Genomic DNA, 22,835 nt, shown 5'->3' on the forward strand with positions numbered 1-22,835 from the left:
CTCCCTCCCAGTCCCTTTCTCACTTCCAATCTCCTTCTGTCTCCCTCACTCCCAGTCTCTCACTCACTCTCATTCCCAGTCCAAGTCTCTCTCCTTCTCTCACTCCCCCTCTCTCTCTCCTGCTCCCAGTCTCCCTCCTTCACTCCCCGTCTCTCTTTCTCTCTCACTCCCTCTTTCTCTCTCTCACACTCCCACCCTCTCCCTCGCTCTCTCCCTCTCTCACTCCCTCCCCTCACTCCTTCACTTCCAATCTATTTCTGTCTCTCTCACTCCCAGTTTCTCTCTCTCGCTCTCTCATTCCCAGTCTCTCTCTTTCACTCTCAGTCTCTCTCACTCCCCCTCTCTCTCAGTTTCTCTCAATCCATCTCTCTCTCTTTCACTCCCCGTTTCTCTCTCTCACTCCCAGTCTCTCTCTCTCACTCCCAGTCTCTTTCTCGCTCTCTCATTCCCAGTCTCTCTCCTTCTCTCACTCCCCCTCTCTCTCAGTTTCTCTCAATCCGTCTCTCTCTCTCACTCCCCGTCTCTCTCTCTCTCTTTCTTTCACTCCCAGTCTCTCCCACTCTTTACCTCTTCAGCCGCCTCTGTCCCCGATGTTGTACCTTCGCACCAGCCCATGAAACTGAGTAGGAGGAACAGGTGAAGGAAGTTCTGCCCGAATCCCAGCATCTGATGAGAGACATTCACCGCAATAAATAACAAATCTACAGTCGGGAGCGTTTCTCACCTCTGAGATTTCAATAATACATCTGGACAGCGCTGGTTATAATGCATAATATTCACTTAAAGCCGTCCCATAAAATCAATGGAATCGGAATTATATCGGGGAGAGTAATGACGCGCTGTGTATGAAGTTACATATTAATCCTTGTCTGATTTCCCAATCTCAAATGATTTGAGAAGAGATTTGAGGAGTTCAGACAGGACTGAACGGTATAAATCCCCGAAAATAATTATCGATGTAATCTTTAAAAACTTGGAATCGTCAGTTTTTAACGAAACAAAAACATGCGGAAAAAAAGAGAAACTTATTTTTAAAAATTGGGTTGAAGATCTCGATTTTAATACATTTATTTCCCATAATTTTTCCAACTTCTGGGAGCTTGTTATTAGTTTTGTTAACTTTTAAAAACAATTCCAAAAGGTTAAAAAAAAACTCTTTCCATTTTAATGGGATAAAACAGGATTTTAAAGTGCGAGGTTAGCCGCTTTCCTTTGGTCTCACCTTAACCTCCTCGCCCCACTCTGTGCTGTGCGGGATCCCAGGCTCCATTTAACCCGCTTTCACTCCCACTTTATTTATAGTCTCCGGCTCCCGATCTCCCAGCCTCTGGCTGTCGCTGCGTCACCTGCCCAGCTGTTTATCCACGGCCCCTAACTGTCTGAAACAGACATTTCTTGGCATTTCACACCTGCCTCTCGGTCAGTTTCTCTTTAATTGGGTGTCTGCGGTTTGACAGTCTGAGTGAAAGGAGGAGCGAGTCGCGAACCCTCAAGCCTCTCCCAACACTCCGAAACCTTCCAACTCCCTTCCTGCTTTGGGGAACATTCTTTTTGAGCAGAACTGCTGTTAAATTTGATCAATGCTGTCTGATCTGGGATGCAACACTCCGCTAGAATATATTTGCAGACCAGTGCAAAAAGTAACCTACTCCCTGAACTTTCTAGGAATGTGGGGTCAGAGGAACAGGACGAGGCCGTTCACCTCCTCCAGTCTGTTCCGTCATTCAGTTAGATCACGGCTGATCTTTACCTCAAATCCATTTATCCGCCTTTGTTCCATATCCCTCGATACCCTTTACCCAACAACAATCTATCGATTTCAGTGTGGAAAGCTCCAATTGACTCCCAGCATCTACAGTTGTAAACAATTTTACAACACCAAGTTATAGTCCAGCAATTTTATTTTAAATTCACAAGCTTTCGGAGGCTTCCTCCTTCCTCAGGTGAATCTCCACAACATTTACCTGACGAAGGAGGAAGCCTCCGAAAGCTTGTGAATTTAAAATAAAATTGCTGGACTATAACTTGGTGTTGTAAAATTGTTTACAATTGTCAACCCCAGTCCATCACCGGCATCTCCACATCATGGCTAGCATCTACAGTCTTCAGGGGAAAATTGTCGTAAGACTTCCTTATTCTTGTACTCCAACCCCCCGCCTCCCCCACCTTGCAATAAAGGCCAACATGCCATTTGCCTTCCTAATTGCTTGCTGTACCTGCACGCTAACTTTCTGTGTTTCTTGTACGAGAACACCCAAATCTCTCTGAACACCAACATTTAATAGTTTCTCGCCTTTGCAGGCTCTTTGTGTCCTCCTCACAGCTTACTTTCCCATCTAGCTTTGTAATCTAGTAATCTTTGTAATCAAGTTGCTCCAACAGGAGGAAGTAATTATTCAATACATGAATCCTCGGCTTCCTCCCCATTGGCATCTTTTCGAGATCTCGCTTCTCTTGAGTAAGATCTGCAACTATAAGAAAGGAAGATCTTGCATTTCCAAAGTGCTTTTCGTGAGCTTGTCATGAACATGTAATAAACATGTAATGAACCTGACATGAACATGCAATAAACATGTCATGAACCTGTTATGAACCTGTCATGAACCTTACACAGCCTGTCATGAACCTTACATGAACATGCCATGAAACTGCCATGAACCTGTCATGAACCTTACATGAGCTGTCATGAACCTGTCATGAACTTGTCATGAACCTGACATGAACTTGTCATGAACTTGACATGAACTTGTTGTGAACCTGACATGAACCTGACATGAACGTGTCATAAACCTGTCGTGACCTTGTCATGAACCTGTCATGAACTTGTCATGAACCTGTCGTGACCTTGTCATGAACCTGTCCAGACTCAAGCTGCAGCTTCCATCAGTTGTATTGTAGGAAAACTTAAATACACAAAAATATAATTGTTCCCATCGTGCATCTAGAATTTTTTGATGGGGAAATGAGACCAGACATTGCAATGTGGAGCAATTCTCCCCCCTTTCCCCCAAGGGGATTATGGTGCATTTTCTGCATTTTGAAGTGTGCTGAGATTCTGCCATTGGGTTTTTGGACTGGACTAAGGAGGCAGCAGCTATACCTGAGGAAGGCATCGCCCCAGTTAAAAATAAGTTATATTTAAAATTCATTTAAACATTTCAAAAATTGAGTTCTTAGCTGCTTTTCTTTTTATTTAGTTTCCCTAATGGCTAATTTTCTGCTCCAGCAAGTTTGAACCCAGTGCCTGTTATCACCAACTCACCCATTGGCCTTGATATTAATCCCCTTCATGATGGGTGGGAGAGGGTTGGGGGTGTTAAAAATGGAAAAATGGGGTATGTGACCCCACCCCAGCCCATACACGCCTGCCGCCATTTTCACGGCGGTGGGTTTCGAGGCGTGCAAGTGTCTCATCGAGGAGAGGCAGGGCACTTCATTAACATATTTAAATCAGGCTTCCACATTGCAAGTGGGACCCTGATTTAAATTTAGCAGCAGCTGACCAGGTCTGCCAGAGCTCATGAAACCCAGCAGCAAAATGGAGGCGGGAGCTGACGGCTCCAGAAGGTAAGAGCCTTTTACAGCACTCCTTGTGGGCCAGGAGAGAGCAGGAGTGCTCCCCGTGGCCCCTCAAGGAAGCCTTCGGCCTCCTCTCTGCTGACAGCAGCCTCTCTCCCCCGTGTCACCCCCCCCGCCAAGCACCATCTTCCCCTACCCATGATCGAGGCCAACCAAAATTTGCAGGGTTTTGAGGAAAGAGCAGGGGAATGGGACGAATTGTATAGCTCTTTCAAAGAGCTAGCACAGGCACGATGGGCCAAATGGCCTCCTTCCATGCTGTGTCATTCTATGATTCTATGATCCAATCAGCCGCCCGATTTTACTTTCCAATTGACTTTAATGAAATGTAAAATTTGGGCCGTGTGTGAATCAGACTTTGGGTTAGGTTAAAATTAGCTCCATAATATCTGAAAATCTGTAGCATCTTCTGGTTTTGATGAAAGCTCATCGAATTTAACCTTATCTTCCTCTCTCCCCAGATGCTGCCTGACCTGCTGAATGTATCGAACAGTTTCTGTTTTTATTTTGCATTAAATCTGATGTTTTCTCACTAACCTTACATCAATGGCTGTAGTCTCGGGCAGCAGTATGAAACCTTTAATTTACTTACAGTGAGCCACACACAGCAGGACAATTCCAGCTTCAATAATCAGTCTGTGCTGAATCAGCTGATCGCTGCTGGGTGGAGAACAGCTCTACAATCATCCACAGCCAGAATTCCACCTCCCAATCATTATGTGGGAAAGTGTGCATGTGCGTGAGTGTATGCGTGCACATATGTGTGCCATGTGCGCCTGCGTGCATGTGTCTGCATATGCGTGTGTGTATGTGCGTGCGAGAACGTGTGTGTGCGCGCACCTGTGTATGCGTGCATGTGCGTATGCGAATGTGTGCGTGCATGTGCGAGTGTGTGCATGTCTATGTTTGTGTGTGCATGTGTGTGTACGAGTGTGCGTGTGTATGTGTGTGCGTGTGTGTATGCGTGTGCGTGTGTGTATGTGTGTGCGTGTGCGTGTGTGTGTTTGTGCACCCGCCTGGGTCTGCCTCTCCCTTTCTCTCTCTTTGTGTCTGCAGCATGGAGTTTCTGTCAGGGGCACAATTGGCAAAATGCGCCCAGAATGCGCTGAATTTGCCGAGGTGAAGTTACCCTCAAGTTTCCGCGCAAACTGGTTAGCTTAAACCCGAACATAAAATCTCCCATGAATCAGCGCAATCAAGTAGCGTAATCGATTGGTGACTGGAACAGGGCCACAAAGAGGAGCGGGACGGCCAGGAAATGAACCATTCTTCAACTGACTGATTTAATGCTCTTGGTCTTACTTTTCAATTGTCTTCAATTGACTGCTTTGATCTGCCCTGGGTACGTAAGATCTGCGACCAGCAGTCAATTGAAGCCGCACAGGTGTGCCCTGCCCTGCTGTAATTGATTGAATTTAAAGTCATTTAAAGTAATTGCAGCAGCAGCAGGAGAAACAGACCTGGGTCAGGCTTCAATTGACTGCAGTCCACTGTAGGGACAGGTGATCAATGCTGGATTCATGTGACCACGGCTGCCTGTGCGCCCGAGAATCTGGGGGCAGTGTGGTGAACACCCCCGCACAGGCACAATTGGGCTTGGCCAGTTTTGTGGGCGGGGTCGCCTCAGACCAATGGACTTTTGAACCAGTGTAAAAGACGGCAAATAACTTATGTTTAAAATTACGCGATCTTCAGCGCTAATTCATTCGATTCTGCCCAGATTATGCTGATATCTGGGTGGAACTCATGTGGAAACTCCAGGCCTATATGTCTTTCTGGGGTGTGTGAGTGTGTGACTGTGTGAGTGTGAGTGTGTGTGTGTGTGTGTGTGAATGTGTGTGTGAGTGCATGTGAGTGTTTGTGAGTGTATATGTGTGTGTGTGTATGTGTGAGCGTATGTGTGTATGGGTGTATATGTATGTGAGTGTGTGTGTGTGTGTATGCATGTGTGTGAGTGTGTGAGCGTGTGACTTTGTGAGTGTGAGTGTGTGTGTGAATGTGAGTGTGATGTGTGTATGTGAGCGTATGTGTGTATGTGTGTGAGTATGTGAGTGTGTGTGTGTGTGTATGCATGTGTGTGTGTGTGTGAGTGAGTGAGTGTAAGTGTGTGAGTGAGTGTAAGTGTGTGTGAGTGTGACTTAGTGTTGGGTGAGGACGGTCGGATAGACCAGTGATACTTCCTAGACTCACACATGAGATGGGGTGAGTTGGATGATGTACGAGACAGTTTGTGGAATCACATCCCAACATGAGTCAGCACCTTTGGGAGAGCTGGAGAGAAAAACACAGCCAAAAAAAAGAGAGCGAGATCAGTCGGTGGATTGGTACTGCCCTGAGGCTACTGCAAAGGACAAATAATATGGGCGAGTGTTGAACTTGGAGACCATTTGATGTTATGACTGGATCAAGAAATTGAGCTAATCAGAGGAGATGGGAAGTCACTTGTGTACATTGGAACTGAACGTTGGATGAAAATCACACTAGGAGCCTGCAACTAACGGTACCTTCAAACACACCTCTCAGTTCCCTCTGAACGTTTTGTTTTCCTTCCATTCACAGTTAAACAGAGGTTTTCTTTTCTTACACAAAGCTCGATAGCTGCAATTTAAAGAATGGAGAGGCGGACGAACGATGAAACAAAACCAAACCACTTTCAGCTACGTTTTCTATTTCTCGAGGCACGGGCAAACTCAAAAATAGTTTCCAACAGCCTTGGACCGAGCAGCACGGCACAGAGAAACCCTTTATGGGATAAAGCTTCGTTTGTGGTGAAAATAATTCACTCCACAGCAGGAAGGAAGGGTGGGAAGACTTTTTAATATATCTCGGGCGCAGACAGAATGAGAGGACAGTCTATTCTGTCCTGAATGCTGGGTTCATCAAAGTGAGAATGTTAATGCCAGGGAAATGGAACATTTTCCACCTTGGGCACCCAGTGTTGGGATCGACCACTCCCAGCTCAAGAACAGAGCAGGCTAAACGCGCAGTAAAGCTCCTTTGATCCTGCCCCATCAATGTACCTCAGCCCCAATCGTAGATGCGTGGCATTGTAATATTTTTTTAAATTTCCCATTCACTGGGGGTTGATGTTAAAGGAGAAAAAGGACTTGCATTTCTGTCGCACTTTTCACATCCTCAGGATGTCCCGAAGCACTTTACAGCCAATGAAGTACTTTTGAAGTGTAGTCACTGTTGTAATGTAGGTGGTGGAGAGGCTTTGGGGAGTCAGGAGGTGAGCCACTCATCACAGAATACCCAGCCTCTGACCTGCTCTAGTAACCACGGTATTTACGTGGCTGGTCCAATTGAGTTTCTGGTAACGTATGCTCACCTGCAGCATCCACACCGCTGGTCTTGGCAGAGCTGCCAGCTTTAAAATCAATGGACAGTCTTGTATTTAAATGGGCTCCCGTATTGGTAAGCAGAATCACCAGTTTGTGACTAGAAAAAAAAAGAAAAGAAAGACTTGCATTTACATCGCGTCTTTCACAAGTTCAGGGCGACCTAAAGAGCTTTACAACCAATGAAATACTTTTGAAGTGTAGCCATTGTTGTAGTGTAGGAAAATGCAGCAGCCAATATGCACACAGCAATGAGATAAATGGCCAGATAATCTGTTTTAGTGATGTTGGTTGAGGGATAAATATTGGCCAGGACACCGGGGAGAATTAGCCTTCAGCTCTTTAGCTAGTTCAGTGTCTGGTTGCGAACTGGCTGTTCAGTTTCCTTAAAGAAATTACATGTCACTTCTCTTTAAATTTATGTTTTTTGGAATATCCAATTTAAAAAAAAAGTAATTTCAAGGTTCAGAAAGCCAGAACAAACATTTACTGTCTCTCTCAATGAGACAAGGCCGAGATTTCCCTGGACTTGCATTGCCCCTCTAGGGTGGGTTCGAGATTTCCCTGGACTTGCATTGCCCCTCTCGGGTGGGTTCGAGATTTCCCTGGACTTGCATTGCCCCTCTAGGGTGGGTTCGAGATTTCCCTGGACTCGCATTGCCCCTCTAGGGTGGGTTCGAGATTTCCCTGGACTTGCATTGCCCCTCTAGGGTGGGTTCGAGATTTCCCTGGACTCGCATTGCCCCTCTAGGGTGGGTTTGAGATTTCCCTGGATTCGCATTGCCCCTCTAGGCTCCCAAGTTAATTGTTTTGCTTGGGGAGCCTTCCGAACTTTAGCAGTAGTGTCTAGATTGGATCCAACTCAAAAGAAATTGCTTGAGATTTCTCTGGTGACTAAAGTTGTTCCGACCTCAATGCCAATGTGTCATGAGCAATATAGATGGAGGGTTCAGCGCCAAAGCATTTGCTGCATTTAAAGTTCTTTGACCCACCTCTCTGTTAAACCGTGTTTTTGGGTTGAAGCATCGTTATGTAACATTAGGATAAGTTTTTCCAGCAAGGATATGCAGAGGGTTTTTTTGTAGCCTGTGCAAATGTATTATTAGATTTCCAGTGGTGGAGCAGGAAGGCGACTGCCTCATTGTCTTGTGGTTGCTGGTTTCAGTCTCAGCTGCAAGGAAAATATCGAACTTTCCAGTCAGACACAGGTTGGTTTTGATAGGTTCCAACCTGGGCTGCGATAGTGGGAGAGAGGGGGAGGGTTCCCTTCCCTTGGAAAGAACTGATTTCAGTCCAGATCATAAGGTACATACGGCCCTCTCTGAGCCTCAGGCCTCGTTTTTTGGAAGAGTCATTGTATTATATTAACCCTTCGATTGCTGGTAGGCCCAGACACAGCCCTATCTCTCTGGGCTGGCTTTTGTCCATTTGCCATTCTCATCTCGTGACACGAGCTGAATGGAAGCCCTTCTGATCAGGGCGTTCTCCTGTCCTCATTCTCCCCTCAAACATCGCCCAAAATAAAATTGACCAGCCTTTCGTCTTCTGCTGTTTGTGGGATCATGCTGTGCACAAAAATAACTGCCAGGTTTGCCGACATAACAAAATTCACTGCACTTCAAAATAATACATTGCAGGTGAAGTGTTTTGCGATGTTTGTGAGAGATGTGGTAAGGTGCTGCACAAACGCTTGCTTTTTTCAGAAGAGTCTGTAGCCAGTTTTGTCCAATACGTTAGTCACTAACCACATGTAGCTAATTGTGCGCCAGCTGTGGCTCAGCGGGTAGCACTCTCTCACCTCTGTCCACAAAAAGCAGGACAAATCTAATCCGGCCAATTACCGCCCCATCAGTCTACTCTCAATCATCAGCAAAGTGATGGAAAGTGTTGTTAACAGTGCTATCAAGCGGCACTTACTCACCAATAACCTGCTCACCGATGCTCAGTTTGGGTTCCGCCAGGACCACTCGGCTCCAGACCTCATTACAGCCTTGGTCCAAACATGGACAAAAGAGCTGAATTCCAGAGGTGAGGTGAGAGTGATTGCCCTTGACATCAAGGCAGCATTTGACTGAGTGTGGCACCAAGGAGCCCTAGTAAAATTGAAGTCAATGGGAATCAGGGGGAAAACTCTCCAGTGGCTGGAGTCATACCGAGCACAAAGGAAGATGGTAGTGGTTGTTGGAGGCTAATCATCTCAGCCCCAGGGCATTGCTTCAGGAGTTCCTCAGGACAGTGTCCTAGGCCCAACCATCTTCAGCTGCTTCATCAATGACCTTCCCTCCATCATATGGTCAGAAATGGGGATGTTCGCTGATGATTGCACAGTGTTCAGTTCCATTCACAACCCCTCAAATAACGAAGCAGTCCGAGCCCGCATGCAGCAAGACCTGGACAACATCCAGGCTTGGGCTGATAAGTGGCAAGTAACATTCACGCCAGACAAGTGCCAGGCAATGACCATCTCCAACAAGAGTCTAACCACCTCCCCATGACATTCAACGGCATTACCATCGCCGAATCCCCCACCATCAACATCCTGGGAGTCACCAGTGACCACAAACTTAACTGGACCAGCCACATAAATACTGTGGCTACAAGAGCAGGTCAGAGGCTGGGTATTCTGTGGCGGGTGACTCACCTCCTGACTCCCCAAAGCCATTCCACCATCTACAAGGCACAAGTCAGGACTGTGATGGAATACTCTCCACTTGCTTGGATGAGTGCAGCTCCAACAACACTCAAGAAGCTCGACACCATCCAGGACAAAGCAGCCCGCTTGATTGGCACCCCATCCACACCCTAAACATTCACTCCCTTCACCACCGACGCACAGTGGCTGCAGTGTGTACCATCCACAGGATGCACTGCAGCAACTTGCCAAGGCTTCTTCGACAGCACCTCCAAAACCCGTGACCTCTACCACCTAGAAGGACAAGGGCAGCAGGCACATGGGAACAACACCACCTGCACGTTCCCCTCCAAGTCACACACCATCCCAACTTGGAAATATATCGCGTTCCTTCAGCATCGTTGGGTCAAAATCCTGGAACTCCCTTCCTAGCAGCACTGTGGGAGAACCTTCACCACACGGACTGCAGCGGCTCAAGAAGGCGGCTCACCACCACCTTCTCAAGGGCAATTAGGGATGGGCAATAAATGCCGGCCTCGCCAGCAACGCCCACATCCCATGAACGAATGAAAAAAAATAAAAATACAAGTTGTGGGTTCAAGTCCCACTCCAACGATTTCAGCACATAATCGAAGCTGACGCTCTAGTGCAGTACTGAGGGAGTGCTGCACTGTTAGAGGTGCCGTCTTTCGGATGAGACATTAAACCGAGGCTCCGTCTGCCCTCTTAGGTGGATGTAAAAGATCCCATGGCAGTATTCAAAGAAAAGCAGGGGGGTTCTCTCCGGTGTCATGGACAATATTTATCACTAAAACAGATAATCTGGTCATTTATTTCATTGCTATTTGTGGGATCTTGCTGTGCACAAATCGTTTGCCGCGTTTCCTACAACAGTGACGACACTTCAAAAAGTATTTAATTGGCTGTAAAGCGCTTTGGGACGTCCTGAGGTCGTGAAAGGCACTGTCGAAATGCAAGTCCTTTCTTTAGATGTCACTTGTTGCTGTATTACTATTGTCTGTGATTTGTAACCAATACACACTAACGTGCCTTCACCTCCTTAAAATTTGACAGGTGTTCTGTTGCGTGATATCTGCATGCAGAATAGGCATTGCCAATCTATGCTATGCAGCCAGTAAAATGTAGTATTGCATGCGACTGCGATTGTTTTGCAAGAGGAAATCTGCATATGGCTTTCAATAATGAGCACCACTCATAAAAAATAATGGGATCCAACTCAGGAACAAAGGATTCCAGCTTCCCACATAATTGTGGTCACTCTGGTTTTAAACAGACCATATGGCAGTTGGATGGTGGCCAACGAAAGTCAGACCCAATGGAAGCAGTGCTGGTTTGGGGGAATTTGTGTTACTGTTTATTCAGTTTACACCATGGCTTGTGTAATCAGCTGAAGAATTACCCTGAATGCTTAGCAAGTTTCTTGAGTGAGTGCCTGAGCCGTACAGGGTATGAAAGAAAGAAAGGCTTGCATTGATGTAGCATCTTTCACAACCTTAGGACATCCAAAGTGCTTTGAAGTACTTTTTGAAGTGTAATCATTGTACTGTAGGGAAGCACAGCAGCCAATTTGTGCACAGCAGGATCCCACAAACAGCAATCAGATAAATGACCAGATAATGTTTTAGTGATGTTCGTTGAGGGATAAATATTGGTCAGGACACGGAGTGAACTCCCCTGATTTTCTTCGAAATAGTGCCATGGGATCCTTTATGTCCACCCAAGAAGGCAATCAGGGCCTCGGATTAATGTCTCATCCGAAGGACGGCACCTCCGATAGTGCAGCGTTCTCTCAGTTCCACATTGGGAGCGTCAGCCTAGATTTTGTGCTCAAGTGTCTGGAGTGGGACTTGAACCTAAGGAAGGATATATTTGCCTTAAAGACGGTGCAATACATGTTCATTAGATTAATTCCTGGGATCAGAGGGTTGTCCTATGAGGAGAGGTTGAGTAGAATGGACCTATAATCTCTGGAGTTTAAAAGAATGAGAGGTGATCTCATTGAAACATATAAGATTCTGAGGGGGCTTGACAGGGTAGATGCTGACAGGCTGTTTCCCCTGGCTGAAGAGTCTAGAACTAGGGGGCATAGTCGCAGGATAAGAGGTCGGCCATTTAAAACTGAGATGAGGAGGAATTTCTTCACAAAGAGGGTTGTGAATCTTTGGAATTCTCTACCCCAGAGGGCCGTGGATGCTGAGTCGTTGAGTTTATCCAAGGTTGCAATAGATAGATTTTTGGACTCTAGGGGAATCAGGGATATGGGGATCGGGCTGGAAAGTGGAGTTGAGGTTGAAGATCAGCCATGATCTGATTGAATGGCGGAGCAGGCTCCAGGGGTCCTATGGCCTACTCCTGCACCTATTTCTTTTGTTCTTACGTAACCCACAACCTTCTGACACAGAGGGGACACGGGCCATGGCTGATGCCTAATTAAGGGAACTAATTAGGCAGGGTTCCCACTGCTGGTTGCTTTCCAGTGACTCCCATTGTGTTTGTGCATATGGGTGTTGGGTGAAAAGAAGATCAGGTCCAACTCCAATACCTCACACAGTCAGATAGCTTGTCAGAGTACCACGTGAAGGATGGTCAATTTGGGAAGCTCTCAGCCTTGGCTCAGTGGGTAGCACTCTCGCCTCTGAGTCAGCAGGTTGTGGGTTTAAGCCTCACCCCAGATACTTGAGCATAATCCAGGCTGACACTCCAGTGCAGTACTGAGGCAACGCTGCACTCTCGTAAATGCCGTCTTTCGAATGAGACGTTAAACCGAGGCCCCGTCTGCCCTCTCAGGTGGATCTAAAACAATCGCATGGATTTAGTTGAAGAAGAGCAGGGGCGTTCTCCTGGAGTCCTGGCCAATTTGTATCCCTCAAACAACATCACCAAAATCCAGATTATCTGATCATTGTGGGATCTTGCTGTGCACAAAATTGGCTGCCGCATTTGCTTACTTCATTGGCTGTGAAGGACTTTGGGACATCCTGAGGATGTGAAAGGCGCTATATAAATGTAAGTTTATTATTTCTACCAGAGTGTGGCCAGGGTCTGTGGAACTGTACCCAGCGAGAATCAACACCCTCGGTGAAGGGAGAGAATGGATGAAAGCAGCGTTTACATTTAGCACGGTCATAGACGGGGGCCAAAGTGAATGAGGGTCAGAGTTCAAATCCCATAAACATTTTCCTTGCCTGAGATCACTTAAATTTGACTGAAATATTTGACAATAAACAGAAATTCATTCCCAGCTTTTTCTAGGTTAATTATTTATTGTGCAAAAATCAAAAATGTGCCACTATTTTTTTCGTAGCGCATTAAACTGAGTACCAGTCACTAAACATTTTATTGCCGGTTAATGGTGTTACCCTGTGAAAAACAAACCAACGGGAATCCACACAGGCTCCTAAAACTGAAAGATGTGTGCCAAGATACTGTTCAATCACTGAAATGTTCTGCTGGTTTATTTCCTCATGCACTTGTTGTATTAAAACTATAAAAAAGCAACTGGAAGGCACAATGCTAATTCCAAATGCTATTTAAAAATTATATGTATTTTTCAGAAACTCACACGAAGGCCTGCCGATGGAGAAAGATTTATGATGGTGTAAATCAGTATCCCAGGCCACTGACACCGTTTGTTACAGATTCGGATCTGCCTTGGATCCTTTTGGCTTAATCAGTCGCTCCCGCAAGTGGTGTGAGCCTCTTACTTTTATGGGAGTTGACTCACACTGCCTTTTACTTGTACAATAGCATAACTATTGTGCAATGCTCACGCTTGTACAATAGCATAACTATTGTGCAATGCTCACACTTGTACAATAGCATAACTATTGTGCAATGCTCACACTTGTACAATAGCATAACTATTGTGCAATACTCACACTTGTACAATAGCATAATTGAGGAATGTAACAAGCAACCCCCTGTGACTTGGACTGGATACTTGTGCCTTTCACAAGTTTATTTGTTTTCAATCTCTATGAAGGGGGTCGGAGTGAAGACGTGATACGAATCATTCAGCTGTTTTATGGCCCATCAGACGAAAATACAATTAATATCGGATTTATTTATTTCCATCAAGAGAAATTGTTTTTGTGATGATATAAAAATAACAAACACGCTACACTACCTCATTTTAGTGGGTCATCTTGTTTGAATGAAAGATAATTTTCCAATACTTCTCTACTCTTTGTCGTTTATCCTTCTCATAGGTCTTTTGCTGCCTCAATGCCTCTATTTTTCACACTTGCTTTTTAAAAAAAAAATTCCTGATTTCAATGTCAGCTTTTAATCAAGGTGAACCCCCACCCAAACGCAATCCCCGCCACCCGAACCAGCCTAACTCAGCAATGACTCCTGCTGAGTTCAAATGAATAGAGTTGTCGAATCAGCAACGAGTGCGAACAATCATCAGAATGTCAAACTATCTTTCATTGTCTTCAGCGCGCTGGTTCAGATGCCCTGTATAAAAATTTATCTACAGCTGCATGGCCCTGCTCGCCTGCTGTCCTGTGAATTTAACCCATTGAGAGCTTCCTTTAGATCAATAGTAGCATTTCTAACATAGGTCTCCCTTCCGTGGAGACGCAGCTTGAAATCCCAAAATATGATAAGGCCCTAGCTCCATAAATTCCAACCAATGCTGCAAGGTTGACGCCAATTCGGTGCACTTTCATTTTTGCAAAGAATCTCTTGTGCAGAACCTTCTCAGATGCCTTCTGGAAGTCCATATAGACAACATCCATAGACACACCCCTATCCACCATGTTAGTGACTTCCTCAAAAAATTCAACTAAATTAGCCATGCATGACTTATCCTTCACAAATCCATGCTGACTCTCTCTGCTCAGCTCAATTTTGTCCAAGTGCTCAGTCACTCTGTCCGTAATGTGAGATCATCCACTTTGGATCAAAAAGGATAGAACAGGGTACTTTCTAAATGGTAAAAAGTTAAAAACAGTGGATGTCCAAAGGGACTTAGGGGTTCAGGTACATAGATCATGGAAGTGTCATGAACAGGTGCAGAAAATAATCAAGAAGGCAAATGGAATGCTGGCCTTTATATCTAGAGGACTAGAGTACAAGGGGGCAGATGTTATGCTGCAGCTCTACAAAACCCTGGTTGGACCGCACCTGGAGTACTGTGAGCAGTTCTGGGCACCGCACCTTCGGAAGGACATATTGGCCTTGGAGGGAGTGCAGCGTAGGTTTACTAGAATGATACCCGGACTTCAAGGGTTAAGTTACGAGGAGAGATTACACAAATTGAGGTTGTATTCTCTGGAGTTTTGAAGGTTAAGGGGTGATCTGATCGAAGTTTATAAGATATTAAGGGGAACGGTGGATAGAGAGAAACTATTTCCGCTGGTTGGGGATTTTAGGAGTAGGGGGCACAGTCTAAAAATTAGAGCCAGACCTTTCAGGAGCGAGATTAGAAAACATTTCTACACACAAAGGATGATAAAAGTTTGGAACTCTCTTCCGCAAATGGCAATTGATACTAGCTCAATTGCTAAATTTAAATCTGAGATAGATAGCTTTTTGGCAATCAAAGGTATTAAGGGATATGGGCCAAAGGCAGGTATATGGAGTTAGATCACAGATCAGCCATAATCTTATCAAATGGCGGAGCAGGCACGAGGGGCTGAATGGCCTACTCCTGTTCCTATGTTCCTATGTAATGACAGATTCCAGTCATTGCCGGTCTGCCCTCTCAGGTGGATGTAAAAGATTCCACGGCATTATTTGAAGAAAAGCAGGGGAGTTCTCGCTGGTGTCCTGGGCAACATTTATGCATCAACCAACATCACTAAAACAGATTATCTGATCATTATCACATTGCTATTTGTGGGACCTTGCTGTGCGCAAATTGGCTGCCGCATTTCCCTACATCATAATAGTGACTACACTTCAAAAGTATTTAATTGGCTGTAATGCACTTTGGGACATCCTGAGATTGTGAAAGGCGCTATATAAATGCAAGTTCTTTATTTCTTAATAAAGTTCAGAAGGGTAAAAGAAGAATAGGATGTAAATCAAGAAGTAGTTACTAGGCAACGCCAAGCTTGGGTTTTCAAAACCTGTTGATTGTAGAAGGAAGGAAACGTTAGGAGAGGTGAGGTGTTTCTCAGTTTCGAGGTCCTGAGAAAGAATGAGTTAGAATAAAAGACTGTGTGATGAGTATTGAATTCAACCTAGTGGGGTTGTAGGCAAGAGGGAGAGTGTGTGGGATGGAGGATTTGGAGCTTGGAAGGAACAGGAGAAGCATGTTCAGAGATGCAGACATCCAGTCAACTATCAAGACTGCCAACTTCTAGCTCTAAAACATCAGCTGTCTCCCCCTCTACCTCACTCCCCCATCATTGCTGAAACTTCATCCACAGTTTGTGACTTCGCCGATGCCCTTCTCATCAGCCTCCCCATCTCAACACGACATAAACTCCAATGAATCAGGAACTCCACCATCCGCATTATATCTCAGGCAAACATCACATTCACCTCTCACTCCAATCTCTCCTGTCTCCCCATCCTCCAGCAAAAATCTCCAAATCCTTATCTTCAAATCCCTCCATTAGCTCACCCTTTCACGGCCTCACCTCACTATGGTGTTGCCTCTCCACAGCTTCACCCTTCCATTGCCTTGTGTAACCATTGCCTCACCCCTCCATTCACTCGCCCCGCATTGTTTCGCCTCTCCACAGTCTCACCCGTCCATGACCTCGCCCCCTCCATTGTCTTGCTCCTCCATGTCGTTGTTCCCCACGACCTCACCCTCCATTGCCTCGCCTCCCCTTTCTTCTTGAAGCTCCGCAGCCCTCCGTCTCCACCTGTTTTCTCTCAACACTTGTTGGGTTTGACCCCCGCATTACCCCACCCCCCCCCCCCCCCCCCGCTCCCAAGAACTGAGAAGCACCTTGGGATGTCTTTCTACATTAAAAGTGCTTAATAAATACAAGTTGTTATAACTGTACTAGCGACAAAATGCCAACCCAAATTCCACCGTTTTAACACATCGTAGGCCGAGGGAGGTGGATCTTTTTGCATTGACTGGTGCAACTGAACTGTGATATGGACATCCAAAATTTGTGCCACAGGAAACATTGCAAAGAATGTTGTTTTAATGATAGATGAAAATACACTCAAGTGACATTGTGATTGAAGCATGAAATAGCCTTGTTTTATTGCCCTTTGGGGAATGCGAGAGCACTTCGTTGAAAAAAACACCTAGAAACTAGAAACCATCATTTGGTTCCCCAGTAGTCCCACAAATGCCAATTTCTGTGTTGTCCCTCCAGTCGCTTCTGGAGGCATTGGCACTGCCCACCCTCTGGCACTTCGCTACAGTAGCCATTCTTCTTGAATGATGCTTGACAGTGAGGGGTTGATTTTAACCCTACGCGCCCAGTAGAAAACGGATGGGCAGTTAACATTGACCAGCACTTTCCCGTGTCCCGCCTGGATAGCTACTCTCAGTCGGCTCAAGCATTAGGGCCCCTCCAGCTAGGGGAAAGAAAAACCAGGCAGGGCCCCCACACCTGATCATTCTCAGGCGATTAGTGCTAGGATGTGTGCGTGTGTGGACAGTGGACAAGGACCAGGCTCAAGCACACAGAATGGCCATTTAGGAAAATGTCTGTGCCCATGGAATGGGACCCCAACGAGACTCGACACCTTCAGCACAGGACGGCACAACATTGGAGGGGAAGAAGCAGTTGCTTATTATGTGGATCTGGCAAAGAACTGTGGAAGTTTTTTCTGGAGAAGCATCCAGCCAGATACTTTAGCCATATTTCTACAACACGCAAGTTTAATGTAATGGGTCAACAGAGGTGTTGGAAGTGTCAACATCTGGAAAAAAGTATAACCACAAAACCGTTCCAGGTCTCCTTACAGTGGAAATGTACCAAGGACCAGATGTTGGAGTCTGTCAGACTTTTCTTTAAATCCTTTAAAACAGTTAACATTTATGTGGAACAAATCTTGAAGCACATCCTGTTATACTTTATAAACTGGGATTATGATCTGTTAATCGAGACTTCAGAGTCCATGGGGAGTTGATACACTTGATATAAGTGTATCAACTCCCCATGGACTCTGAAGTCTCGATTAACAGATCATAATGGTTGGATGGCTGCATTCAACTAAAAACAATCACTATCACTAGAGAAAAAGTACTAGGTAATCTAATGGGTCTAAAGGCTGACAAGTCCCCTGAACCTGATGGCTTATAGGAACATAGGAACAGGAGTAGGCCATTCAGCCCCTCGTGTCTGCTCCGCCATTTGATAAGATCATGGCTGATCTGTGATCTAACTCCATATACTCGCCTTTGGCCCATATCTCTTAATACCTTTGGTTGCCAAAAAGCTATCGATCTCAGATTTAAATTTAGCAATGGAGCTAGTATTAATTGCCATTTGCGGAAGAGAGTTCCAAACTTTTATCATCCTTTGTGTGTAGAAATGTTTTCTAATCTCGCTCCTGAAACGTCTGGCTCTAATTTTTAGACTGTGCCCCCTACTCCTAAAATCCCCAACCAGCGGAAATAGTTTCTCTCTATCCACCTTATCCGTTCCCCTTAATATCTTATAAACTTCGATCAGATCACCCCTTAACCTTCGAAACTCCAGAGAATACAACCCCAATTTGTGTAATCTCTCCTCGTAACTTAACCCTTGAAGTCCGGGTATCATTCTAGTAAACCTACGCTGCACTCCCTCCAAGGCCAATATGTCCTTCCGAAGGTGCGGTGCCCAGAACTGCTCACAGTACTCCAGGTGCGGTCTAACCAGGGTTTTGTACAGTTGCAGCATAACTTCTGCCCCCCTGTACTCTGGTCCTCTAGATATAAAGGCCAGCATTCCATTAGCCTCATTGATTATTTTCTGCACCTGTTCATGACACTTCAATGATCTATGTACCTGAACCCCTAAGTCCCTTTGGGCATCCACTGTTTTTAACTTTTTACCATTTAGAAAGTACCCTGTTCTATCCTTTTTTGATCCAAAGTGGATGACCTCACATTTGTCTACATTGAATTCCATTTGCCACAGTTTTGCCCATTCACCTAATCGATCAATATCGCTTTGTAATTTTATGTTTTCATCTACACTGCTTACAATGCCACCAATCTTTGTGTCATCCGCAAACTTAGATATGAGACTTTCTATGCCTTCATCTAAGTCGTTAATAAATATTGTGAATAATTGAGGCCCCAAGACAGATCCCTGCGGGACTCCACTAGTCACATCCTGCCAATGTGAGTACCTTCCCATTATCCCTACTCTCTGTCGCCTTTCGCTCAGCCAACTTCCTAACCAAGTCCGTACTTTTCCCTCAATTCCACGGGCTTCTATCTTAGCTAACAGTCTCTTATGTGGGACCTTATCAAATGCCTTCTGGAAGTCCATATAAATAACATCCATTGACATTCCTCTGTCCACTACTTTATCACCTCTTCAAAAAATTCAATCAGGTTTGTCAGGCACGACCTACCTTTCACAAATCCATGCTGGCTCTCTCTGATTAACTGAAAATTCTAGAGGTGTTCAGTCACCCTATCCTTAATTATAGACTCCAGCATTTTCCCCACAACAGATGTTAGGCTAACTGGTCTATAATTCCCTGGTTTCCCTCTCTCTCCTTTCTTAAAAAGCTTGCATCCGAGGGTCTTAAAGGAAGTGGCTGCAGAGATAGTGGAGGCATTGGTTGTAATCTTCCAGAATTCACTAGATTCTGGAAAGGTCCCAGCGGATTGGAAAACTGCAAACGTAACACCCCTATTCAAGAAGGGAGTGAGACAGAAAGCAGGTAACTATAGACCAGTTAGCCTAACATCTGTCATTGGGAAAATGCTAGAATCCATTATTAAGGAAGTAGTAGCAGCACATTTGGAGACTCATAATACAATCAAGGAGAGTCAACATGGTTTTATGAAGGGGAAATCATGTCTGACAAATTTATTAGAGTTCTTTGAGGAAGTAACGGGCAGGGTGGATAAAGGGGAACCAATGGATGCAGTATATTTGGATTTCCAAAAGGCATTCGATAAGGTGCCACATAAAAGGTTACTGCACAAGAGCTTATGGTGTTGGGGGTAATACACTGGCATGGATAGAGGATTGGCTAACTAACAGAAAACAAAGAGTCGGGATAAAAGGGTCATTTTCAAAATGGCAATCTGTAACTAGTGGGGTGCCGCAGGGCTCAGTGCTGGGGCCTCAACTATTTACAATATATATCAATGACTTGGATGAAGGAACAGAGTGTCTTGTGGCCAACTTTGCTGATGATACAAAGATAGGTGGAAAAGCAAGTTGCGATGAGGACACAAAGTGTCTGCAAAGGGATATTGACAGGTTAAGTGAATGGGCAAAAATTTGGCAGATGGAATTTAATGTGGGAAAATGTGAAGTCATCCACTTTGGGAGGAAAAATAAAAAAGCAAAATATTATTTGAATGGAGAAATACTACAAAATGCTGCGGTACAGATGGATCTGGGTGTCCTCGTACATGAAACACGAAAAGTCAACATGCAGGTGCAGCAGGTAATCCAGAAGGCAAACGGAATATTGGCCTTTATTTCTAGGGAGATGGAGTATAAAAGCAGGGAAGTCATGCTACAACTGTTCAGGGTGCTGGTGAGACCACACCTGGAGTACTGCATGCAGTTCTGGTGCCCTTATTTAAGGAAGGACATACTTGCATTGGAGGCAGTTCAGAGAAGGTTCACTAGCTGCTTTTATACTCCATTCCCCGAGAAATAAAGGCCAATATTCCATTTGCCTTCTGGCTTACCTGCTGCACCTGTATGTTGACTTTTTGTGTTTCATGTATGAGGATACTCAGATCCCTCTGTACTGCAGCATTTTGTATTATTTCTCTATTCAAATAATATTTTGCTTTTTTATTTTTCCTCCCAAAGTGGATGACTTCACATTTTCCCACATTAAATTCCATCTGCCAAATTTTTGCCCATTCGCTTAACCTGTCAATATCCCTTTGCAGACACTTTGTGTCCTCATTGCAACTTGCTTTTCTACTTATCTGGGTATGGAAGGGTTGTCTTATGAGGAAAGATTGAACAGTTTGGGTCTATACTCATTGGAGTTTAGAAGAATGAGAGGAGATCTTATTGAAACATACAAGATTCTGAGGGGACTCGATAGGATAGATGCTGAGAGGATGTTACCCCTCATGGGGGAATCTAAAACTAGGGGGCATAGTCTCAGAATAAGGGGTTGCCCGTTTAAGATGGAAACGAGGAGGAATTTCTTCTCCCAGAGGGTCATGAATCTTTGGAATTCTTTACCCCAAAAAGCTGTGGAGGCTGAGTCATTCAATACACTCAAGGCTGAGTTAGACAAATTTTTGATTGGCAAGGGAGTCAAAGGATATGGGGAAAGGGCGGGAAAGTGGAGTTGAGGTAAAAATCAGATCAGCCATGATCTCATAAAATGGTGGAGCAGGCTTGAGGGGCCAAATAGCCTGCTCCTGCTCCTATCTCTTATGGTCTTATTCCGATGGACTGGGTTGTTAGCTCATCAACTTAGGTTGTCTTTTTCGTATCTTCACCCTCTTCCCTTGGAGAACAGTGTGAAGTCGTGGAAGGATTAACAGTCTGACAGGCCGCCATGTGAATGCTCCTTCCATAGTCGTAACCATCTCTATACCAGCCCATAGGGGGTTATGTTGACGGGAGGGTTTCATGGGCTCCCACAACCCACACGATGAGTGGGTGTCACTGGATGTCAACCCAGAACCTACAAATCGACCATGGAGTTCGATTAGGATAGAGTAGGTGTTGAAGGCAATGGAGACATTGAGGAATATGATGGGTTAGGGTTACAGGGAGCCATTACTGCAGTCACAAAGGATATTGTTTGGTTCTAAGGACTCTTCGCGAGTATCCTGCTGGAGGTCTGGTCCCCACTCACCGGGACTGTCTGGAGCTCCGGTCTCCATTCCCCAGGACTGTCTGGAGCTCCGGTCTCCACTCGCCAGGACAGTCTGGAGTGGGGGTTCGAACCCTGCACCTTCTGACTCAGAGGCGGGAAAGGCTAACACTGAGTCAAAGGCTGGCTCCACCAAGTTGGGTTGTAAGGGGTGATTCCGTGATCCAGCACTCCCACCGGGAAGCAGCTCCACAGGGAGCACATATTTGGAAGTTGTAGTCCCCCTGCAGGTACTGCACCCTCCTGAGACACCGTTATACATTGCTGTGAATAGCTGGAAATCAGAGATAGGAAAAATAGCAAATCTGCCAATGTTCCTTTCAGAATCAGGGTGCTGTGCTTGGATTCAGGAATCTGAGAATGCTCGTTTTATTACCACTTATCTGTTTGAACCTGCTTCATCATGGACTCTAAGTCACCTCTTTCATCTCCTGAAGGAACGTTCTGTACAAATGTTCCCTGATTCCACAAAGGGAATCAAGAAAAACTCCAGAATAATCATGAATCGTCAATATTCAACCCTGCACTGTCCTTTACAGCCAGCACCCCTTCCCCGGCTGTCCATTACCTCCAATTCCCAATCCCATTCCTATCCAGATATTCGGATAATCTCCAGCATCTCTCTCGGATGCTGATGGACCTGCTCTATTTCCTGCTTTGATTTAGATATATTTATCCAACTCCTCATTGAAGGAGTTTATTGACACAGCAGCAACTTGCCTTGCTGGTGTTTGTTCGACATATCCACACTTCTGGGAGTGAAAATTCTTCCCGGCAAGCTTCAGATTTGTTAGCTTTGCTCAGGGGTCATGTACTTCTGTGCTAATAGTTCAAGTTAACTCGCCCACTTCCAACTACACCATGCATACCTCTTAGCATTGTAAAACACTAGATCACCTCTTCTCTTAACCTGCTTCAAAATAGTGGCATCACTTCTTTTATATTCACCTGAGAGGGGAGATAGGGCCTTATTCGACAGTGCAGCACTCCCTCAGTACTGCACTGGGAGTTTCAACCTAGATTATGTGGTCAAGCCTCTGGAGTGGGGCTTGAACCTACGACCTTCTGACTCAGAGGCAACAGTGCGACCCACTGAGCCACAGCTGATACTGAGGTCAACGTTCCAGTGGCACAGCAGTTCCCTCCAGTGCTGGACTCCCACTGTAAAGCAGAGATATCATTAGGAACCTGACCCGCACACTTAACTGACCCCAACCCAGGAAAATTGGACAGGGTCACGGCAAGCCCCACCCCCATCCATTGCCAGTGGTGATCTCCCCTTTGAGAAAATCCTCCATATGTTTTAATAT

General features: G+C 45.3%; 1 protein-coding gene across 2 annotated transcripts in view; it reads right to left on the reverse strand.

The window, feature by feature from the left end:
• The window catches only part of LOC137331220 (zinc finger protein 436-like), a 74,788-nt gene that overhangs the window by 41,603 nt on the left and 10,350 nt on the right, over nt 1-22,835 (reverse strand). The window contains exon 3 of one of the 2 annotated variants that reach the window (XR_010965402.1): nt 568-666. The gene's annotated coding sequence lies outside the window, so the exon portion shown is untranslated. Of the gene's footprint in view, nt 1-567; nt 667-724; nt 780-22,835 lie in introns of those variants that run through there. The other variant, XR_010965403.1, reaches the window with a different exon arrangement.

Source organism: Heptranchias perlo, chromosome 13, assembly GCF_035084215.1.
Source record: "Heptranchias perlo isolate sHepPer1 chromosome 13, sHepPer1.hap1, whole genome shotgun sequence".
NCBI classification, from domain to species: domain Eukaryota; kingdom Metazoa; phylum Chordata; class Chondrichthyes; order Hexanchiformes; family Hexanchidae; genus Heptranchias; species Heptranchias perlo.